We start from the raw sequence: 7,841 nt of genomic DNA, 5'->3' as shown, positions 1-7,841 counted from the left end.
AAAAAAAAAAAAAAAAACCTCTTACTTCCGATGACTGGCTAAGGTCAGTTGGTTAGTTTCAGGCCTATAAGAATAGAGAGTAAAGGACCTTGCTGTTTACTTTGATGCCATACCTGTGTCTATCACAATGGCCTGCAACCACTGGCGTGTGTATTTAAGTTGGAATAAAATAAGAGAGAAATGTTAATATGTATACAAAAAGGTAAATATTGATCTAACTACTCTACTCTCTTGGGGGCAGAAGTGTCGTTTTAAGTTATTTAAAGCACTTTCTTAAGCATTTCAGAGAGCCTTCATTCTTTGCCATTAGAAGTCTCCATATTTGCAGAAATAGTATTTGTAAACTAGACTCTGCCACAGGATGGAGAGGTGGGCAGGTCGTTGATAGAGGCAGCCAGGCATTTTTGAGGCAGGTGGGAAATTGTCCTAATTTGTTAATTGGATTATGTAACTGTGTTACTAGTCTGTTACTAGCTGCTGTTGGATGCATCTTGATATTTAATTCAGAAGAACTGAGGCATTCTTCAGTTTCTTGTTAAGTGGGGGTAGCCTTTCTGTTCTGTCAGATGCCCTTTTTAATCAAAGGTTAGCTCCTTGTTTCTCCCTCCTTCCAGGATCCAGGGAGCGCAGGGAAGTCGATTTCATTTCCCTTCCCTGCACGCCCTTGACACTCAGCAGGATTTCACTGAAACCCTTCTCAGATCTCTCGTTCATTAGTTGTCTCCTATTTTCCATAACCAGCACTAGTTTGGCCTTATGACCTGGTTAGACTCATTCTTCCGTATTCTCATTTCCAATTTTTGTACCCCACTATCTTGGACTTAGAGAAACTTGGCTGGCTGTGCAGTGGGCCTTCCCTTCAAACTTACCCTCCTTCACAGCTGACCCTGTGTGAAAAAAGATGGTGCGTTACTGCCATCTAATGGAAAAAGAGAAAACTGCAATTGGGAAAACCAGCCGTGCATTTAAGGATAGGGTTTTCTGAAGGATTTCCGAAAGGGGAAAATGATGACACAGCAGTTGCCATCTTGAAAAATGCCCTTTTCTGCAGAAAGGGTGCTTTGAAGCCTAATACAGCTATCATCACAAGGCCCTGGACTAGGGCTGGATCGTGTAATTTAGAATCTCAAAATGTATTTCAATGAATATGCTGGCAACAGATCGAGACAGGTATCTCATTTTGTCAAGCTCTTAACAGTTCCGTTACTTTGTCAGGGGCTTTAATATTTTAGATATCAACTAATACATAGTTTCAACTTTTAAAAATATTTAAAGATTGTATGTAATATAGATGCCTATCTGTAGTGCCTTAGTAATTTATATCAGAAATATTTTCTAAAATTTCTGGTTGTATTGCAGTAGCCAATATAGGCTTCATGCCCTCCTGAAGATGGTTTACTCTGAAATGTAACTTTAAATAAACATTATTCCAAGAAAACTACAGTGGTTTTGCGTAATTCAGTTCTGAGAATCATCTTCCTTCACAAAAATACTTCCCAGGGCAAAAAGCTACAGCAGCTTCATTTGCAATCACCGCTAATGAAACATAGAAACAAGCCATGATGGAACATAACCAGCAGACCCCATCTTTTTTTTTTCCCCCCTCTGTTCACATTTAGAGTCCTTCTGTTTTTCTTCCAAGTAAAATAGTAACACAGTGACATTTTCCTCCCATTTTTCTGGGCCATCTCTTCCTGAGTCTGGTTCTCAGCCCTCACTAGACAGAAGAATTGGGCTCTGTTTCTGTTTTGTCAGTTCATTATTGATACAAATGCCCCCCTGCCATCTGTGGGATGCCCTAACACTTGCAAAGCTCAAAAATCTATTTTGAAAAAAAATTCTGCCAGGTGATTTGGAAGTTCCAACAGGACTTCTCTTCCAGTGGCTGAGAAGTCCCGTTGGAAGCTCCTACTTGGAAATGCTCAAATAAATTCACATGAGGTCCAAGAAGGGTGTACTGTTGAGTCTGCTATCAAAAATGTTTTCCCTCAACAATTCCTGTTTACCATGGTATCAAGTTTTTAGTTTCCATTGAGCATTTATACAAGTTGCCACCAGGTGGAACAAGTGCCTATTGTTTTTCCTCATCTGTGTTTAAGAGAAGAGGAAGTTCGCATTGAGAAATGCTCACTCCACCCGCCACCCAAGCAATTAGAGTAATGGCTTTCAGAATTCAGATTGAACACATGTTTACAAGCGCCCGGGGTTTGGCTGCTGAATGTTGGATTCTGACCCTGTGAAAGGCAAAGATGTAGGTAGTGAGAATAGACTTGCTACCCACCAGCTGTGCTGCTGAACAAATGCTTTTCATCCTACAGCATCTCACTTTAATCCTCCACAACTCAGCCAGGTGGGAGCCTCGTTTTTTAGATAGATAACTGGTCCTGGCTCAGTCATATATAAGTGGAAGAACCCAGATGGCAGCCCAGGTCTCACTCTAGAGTGGTGGGGTTTTTTTTTTGTTGGTTTTTTTTTGCAGTTTTTATTGTTTCATTTAAACAAATAAAACATACACGGAGCTGTCTATTCATTTTCTTTACTGCACAGCCCGGCCTTGGGAGTGGTGACTGGTGGCCCACAGGGCTGCTCACTCCACAATGGCCCTGTGGTTCTGGAGGAAACTTTGAGCAATCTCTGCGCAGAACAACTTGCTGCACATCAGCAGCACTTCACTTCCAGCTCCTTGACCTTGTAGATCAGGAACATCTGGAAGCCACTGGGCAGCGTGTGCTTCGTTATCTTGCTGCTCCTATAACCGATGCTGGCAATGTACACACAGGGGAATATCATTCAGCCTCAACAAGGAAAGGAATCCTGACTCAGGCTGCAGCATGGATGAACCATGAGACCATTACACTGAATGAAACCAGCCAGTCACAGACAACTACTATATGATTCCACTTATATGAGGTACCCAGAGTAGTCAAATTCATAGAAAGTAGAATGGTAGTTGCCAGGGACCTGGGGAAAGAGGGAACAGGGAGTTGTTTTTCTTCACAGAAATAGGGTCAGTGTGTGAAGTGCAGAGTTTCTTCACACAGGGTCAGCGTGTAAGTGCAGAGTTTTTCTTTCTTTTCCTTTTTTTTTTTTAGACAGGGTCCTGCTTTGTTGCCCATGCTGGAGTGCAGTGGTACAATCCTGACTCACTGCAACCTCCATCTCCTGAGTTCAAGCAATTCTTCTGCCTCAGCCTCCCTAGTAGCTGGGATTACAGGCACCCACCACCACACCTGGCTAATTTTTGTATTGTTGGTAGAGACAGGGTTTCACCATGTTGACCAGGCTGGTCTCAAACTCCTGACTTCATGTGATCCACCTGCCTCGGCTTCCCAAAGTGCTGGGATTACAGGCACGAGCCACTGCACCCAGCCCAGAGTTTCTGTGTGAAATAATGAAAAGTTCCGGAGATTGGTTGCACAACAATATGAACATAGTTAACACTACTGAACTGCACACTTAGAAATGGTTACTATAGCCGGGCGCGGTGGCTCACGCCTGTAATCCCAGCACTGTGGGAGGCCGAGGCGGGTGGATCACGAGGTCAAGAGATCGAGACCATCCTGGTCAACGTGGTGAAACCCCGTCTCTACTAAAAATACAAAAAATCAGCTGGGCCTGGTGGCACGTGCCTGTAGTCCCAGCTACTCAGGAGGCTGAGGCAGGAGAATTGCCTGAACCCAGGAGGCGGAGGTTGCAGTGAGCCGAGATCGCGCCATTGCACTCCAGCCTGGGTNAAAAAAAAAAAAAAGAAATGGTTACCATAGGCCAAGCGTGCTGAAAAAAAAAAAAAAAAAAAGAAATGGTTACCATAGGCCAAGCGTGCTGGCTCATGCCTATAATCCCAGGACTTTGGGAGGCTGAGGTGGGCGGATCGCTTGAGCCCAGTAATTTAAGACCAGCCCAGGCAACATGGTAAAACCCCCATCTCTTATTAAAAAAATAAACATAAGTGATTAAGATGGTAAATTTTATGTTAATGCATTTCTTACCACACACACAAAAAAAATGCCAGTTTATTACCTTACAATGGAAATGCATCTAGCAGACTGGACATTCAGGTCACCTGTGCGGTCAATGTACTTTCTACCCGTAGATGGGCCAGGTGGGCTCAGGGCAAGGAAAATAGGAATTGGGTTTCGGTATCCACCTCTTCCTCCAGGACAATCCTGCGCAGGGTCTGCCAAGTCGTGTCCATGAGCCCAGGCAGCCTTTCCCCTGCTTGGGAGAGGCTCTGCAGAGCTGGGTAGTGTGAAGTCCTGAAGATAATTCAAGCTCTGATAAACATACCCTCAGGAGATTCAGTCTGAGACATGAAGCATGAGGTTATCACTTCCAGAAGCCACAGGTAGCACCAGAATTACTTCCCCTTTGTGAATCATGTAGTACAAATCGCTGTAATATCTTGATTCAAATTTAAAATACTTCCTACATGACATTTTAAAATGATTGCCTTCTAATTTATGTGCATAAACAGGTTTGCTAATTTAGACTAATTGAGGGAAAGATACATTATTACTTGATGAGCACATAAAAGCCAGTTCGTTGATCAAGCTATCAACCAGCATGTTGTTGGTAAGAAACAGATTTTACTTAAAAGATAATTAAGAAAGGTGTGGATTTTTTTTTGGATTGCTTTATTTTATTTTACTTTATTTTTGAGACAGGGTCTTCCCCTGTTGCCCAGGCAGGAGTGCAATGGTGTGATCCTGGCTCCCAAAACCTTGACCTCCCAGGCTCAGGCAATTCTCCCACCTCAGCTTCCCAAGTAGCTGAGACCACAGGTGTACGCTACTACACCTCGCTAAATTTTGTACAGAGACAAGGTCTCGTTATATTGCTAGGTTGATCTCAAACTCCTGGGTTGAAGCGATCCTCCTGCCTCATCCTCCCAAAGTACAGCGATTATAGGCATGCGCTGCCGCACCATCCTGAACTGCTTCAGAGAGTGTGTTTGCAAGTGAGACATTCTTTCTAAAACCCGTGCACATTTTTAAAATGGAGAATCTCAAGCATTTTTAGAAACTAATAAAATGGGCCAGGTACAGTGGCTCATGCCTGTAATCCCAGCACTTTGGGAGGCTGAGGCGGGCAGATCACTTGCGGTCAGGAGTGATCCTCCTCCAACTGGGAGGTGGAGGTTGCAGTTAACTGAGATCGTGCCACTGCACTCCAGCCTGGGCAACAGAGTGAGACTCTGTCTCAAAAAAAGAAATGAATACAATGAACCAGCCTGTCCCATCACCCAGCTTCAACAATTACTGTCTTACAGCCAATTTTGTTTTGTCTGTGATCCCCACCTACTCCTTGTACATTTTAATAAACATTTTTTCGTAGGTGGTATATGATTGGGCTATTCTAAAATAGAGGGGTTATAATTGTTTAATAAAGCTATCTTTAATTATAAAAACAATGCTCGTTAAAAAAATTTAAATAGGTACACAAGAAAAAAGAAAGAGCAAATCTGGTCTTCAGTGACTTCCTAAGTGTGCTTAGAATATTGCAGAGGTGCTCAGCATAGTAGATATCCAAGGCGGCCTCCCTTCCACCTGGCTCCTGCCCTCAGCCCTCCCCTGCAGCCTCCCACTCCCCAGACCCTCCGGCTCTGCTCCCTCACTCCCTAGACCAGATTAGTCATTTGCTTCCAGACACAGCATTTGCTTGTTAATTGTGTGGCTGGCCAGGCACACTGCCAACTCCTGGAGGAGGACATCGGTTTCTCCTGTACCCCACACCCAGCACAGTGGTCCAGTAAACATTCCTTGAATGAATCCTTGCACCCAGAGAGCAGCTCCACTCACAGTGTGGTGACCATTCATCCCTTCAGAGGGCGTGGATGTAATAAGGGTTCCATAGCATCAATAAAGCACAATTTGGCCGGGCGCAGTGGCCCATGCTTCCAATCTCAGCACTTTGGGAGGCCGAGGCGGGTGGATCACTTGAGGTCAGGAGTTCAAGACCAGCCTGGCCAATATGCTGAAACAACATCTCTACTAAAAGCACAAAAATTAGTCAGGCATGGTGGTGTGTGCCTGTAATCCCAGCTACTAGGGAGGCTGAGGTAGGAGAATAGCTTGAACCTGGGAGGCGGTTGCAGTGAGCCAAGATCGCACCACTGCACTCCAGCCTGGGCTACAGAGCAAGACTCTGTCTAAAAAAATATAATAGGCCAGGTGCGGTGGCTCACACCTGTAATCCCAGCACGTTGGGAGGCCGAGGCAGGTGGATTACCTGAGGTCAGGAGTTCAAGACCAGCCTGACCAACATGGTGAAACCCTATCTGTACCAAAAATACAAAAATTAGCCAGGTGTGGTGGTGGGCACCTATAATCCCAACTACTTAGGAGGCTAAGGCAGGAGAATCGCTTGAACCCAGGAGATGGAGGTTGCAGTGAGCCGAGATAGTACCAAAAAATATATATATGTGTATGTGTGTGTATATATATATACACACACACATACATATATATACACATATACATAATAAAGCACAATTTGAGGATTTTCAGGAAGTTCATTGAAATCTATACCAAGGAACCAGCTGGAGAAAACCAAACCATTCACGAAGTCCAGAGGTGTGGGTAGGTATAGATGGAGGAGAAGTGGCTTGGTTTGGCCACTGATCAGAAAGTACTATGTTAGGAACTAGGGTCACCTATGAGAGCCCCCAAGCCATGCCTTTGTATGTGGGCTCAGAATCCCATGGTTCAGCTTCCAGCCCCTGCTCACACCAATAAACATGACAAACCACATGAGGACACCAGGTCCATCTCCCCGGGGGGCGAGTGGGTCAAGCCCCACCCCACACAGAGTGAGGGCACCTGGCCTGAGAAAGGGCTTGGTAAGAGAAGCCCATGAGGTGGTCCCAGTGGCTGGGGGCCTGAGCCCCACGGCAAAAGCAAAGAGCACCAGCCTTGGAATCCAGCAGACCCAGGTTTGAAGCCTAGTTCAGCCTTTTAACATGGGCATCTTGGACCGCCATCTTTAATATAAGCCTCAGGTGCCTCATCTGTAAACAGGTGAGAACACTTACACTGCGGCCACATTAGGATAAGGAAGAATGTCCTGCTTGTAAAGCACATGGTGGAGAGGCAGTAAACGGTAGCCTCTATTTCTTTTTAAATTTTATTATTATTATTATTTTTTGAGGCAGTATCTCATTTGTCACCCAGGCTGGAGTGCGGTGGTGCAATCACGGCCCACTATAGCCTCAGACTCCCAGGCTCAGGTGATCCTCCCACCTCAGCCTCCTGAGTAGCTACTACAGGCATGTACCAGCACGCCCAGCTAGTTTTATGTGTTTTTAGTAGAGATGGGGTTTTGCCATGTTGGCCAGGCTGGTCTCGAACTCCTGGGCTCAAGCAATCTGCTCATCTCAGCCTCTCAAAATGCTGGGATTACAAGCATGAGCCGCCGCACCCAGCCACCATTATTTTTTTTCTTTCTTCCCCTTCACTCCTGCCCCCAACCCCCGCCACACACACAGGGTCTAAACCTGTTGCCCAGGCTGGAGTGCAGTGGTACTATCACGGCTCACTGCAGCCTCCAGCTCCTGGGCTCAAGGGATTCTCCGCTTCAGCCTCCCAAGTAGCTGGGACGACGGGCATGCACCACTATGCCTGGTTAATTGCTTTTTTAAAAATTATTTTGTAGAGACAGGTCTCACTGTTTGCCCAGACTCGTCTTGAACTGACCTCGAGCCATCTTCCCACCTTGGCCTCCCCAAATACTGGAATTACAGGTGTGAGCCACTATGCCTAGCCAGTAGCCATTATTATTAGGTAATTTTAGTAGATATCTCTACTACAAAGGGCCTGTGAACTTCTTTTTTTTTTTTTTTTTTT

Source organism: Cebus imitator, unplaced genomic scaffold, assembly GCF_001604975.1.
Source record: "Cebus imitator isolate Cc_AM_T3 unplaced genomic scaffold, Cebus_imitator-1.0 Scaffold491, whole genome shotgun sequence".
Lineage (NCBI taxonomy): Eukaryota > Metazoa > Chordata > Mammalia > Primates > Cebidae > Cebus > Cebus imitator.
Note: the sequence above shows the minus strand (reverse complement) of the source record.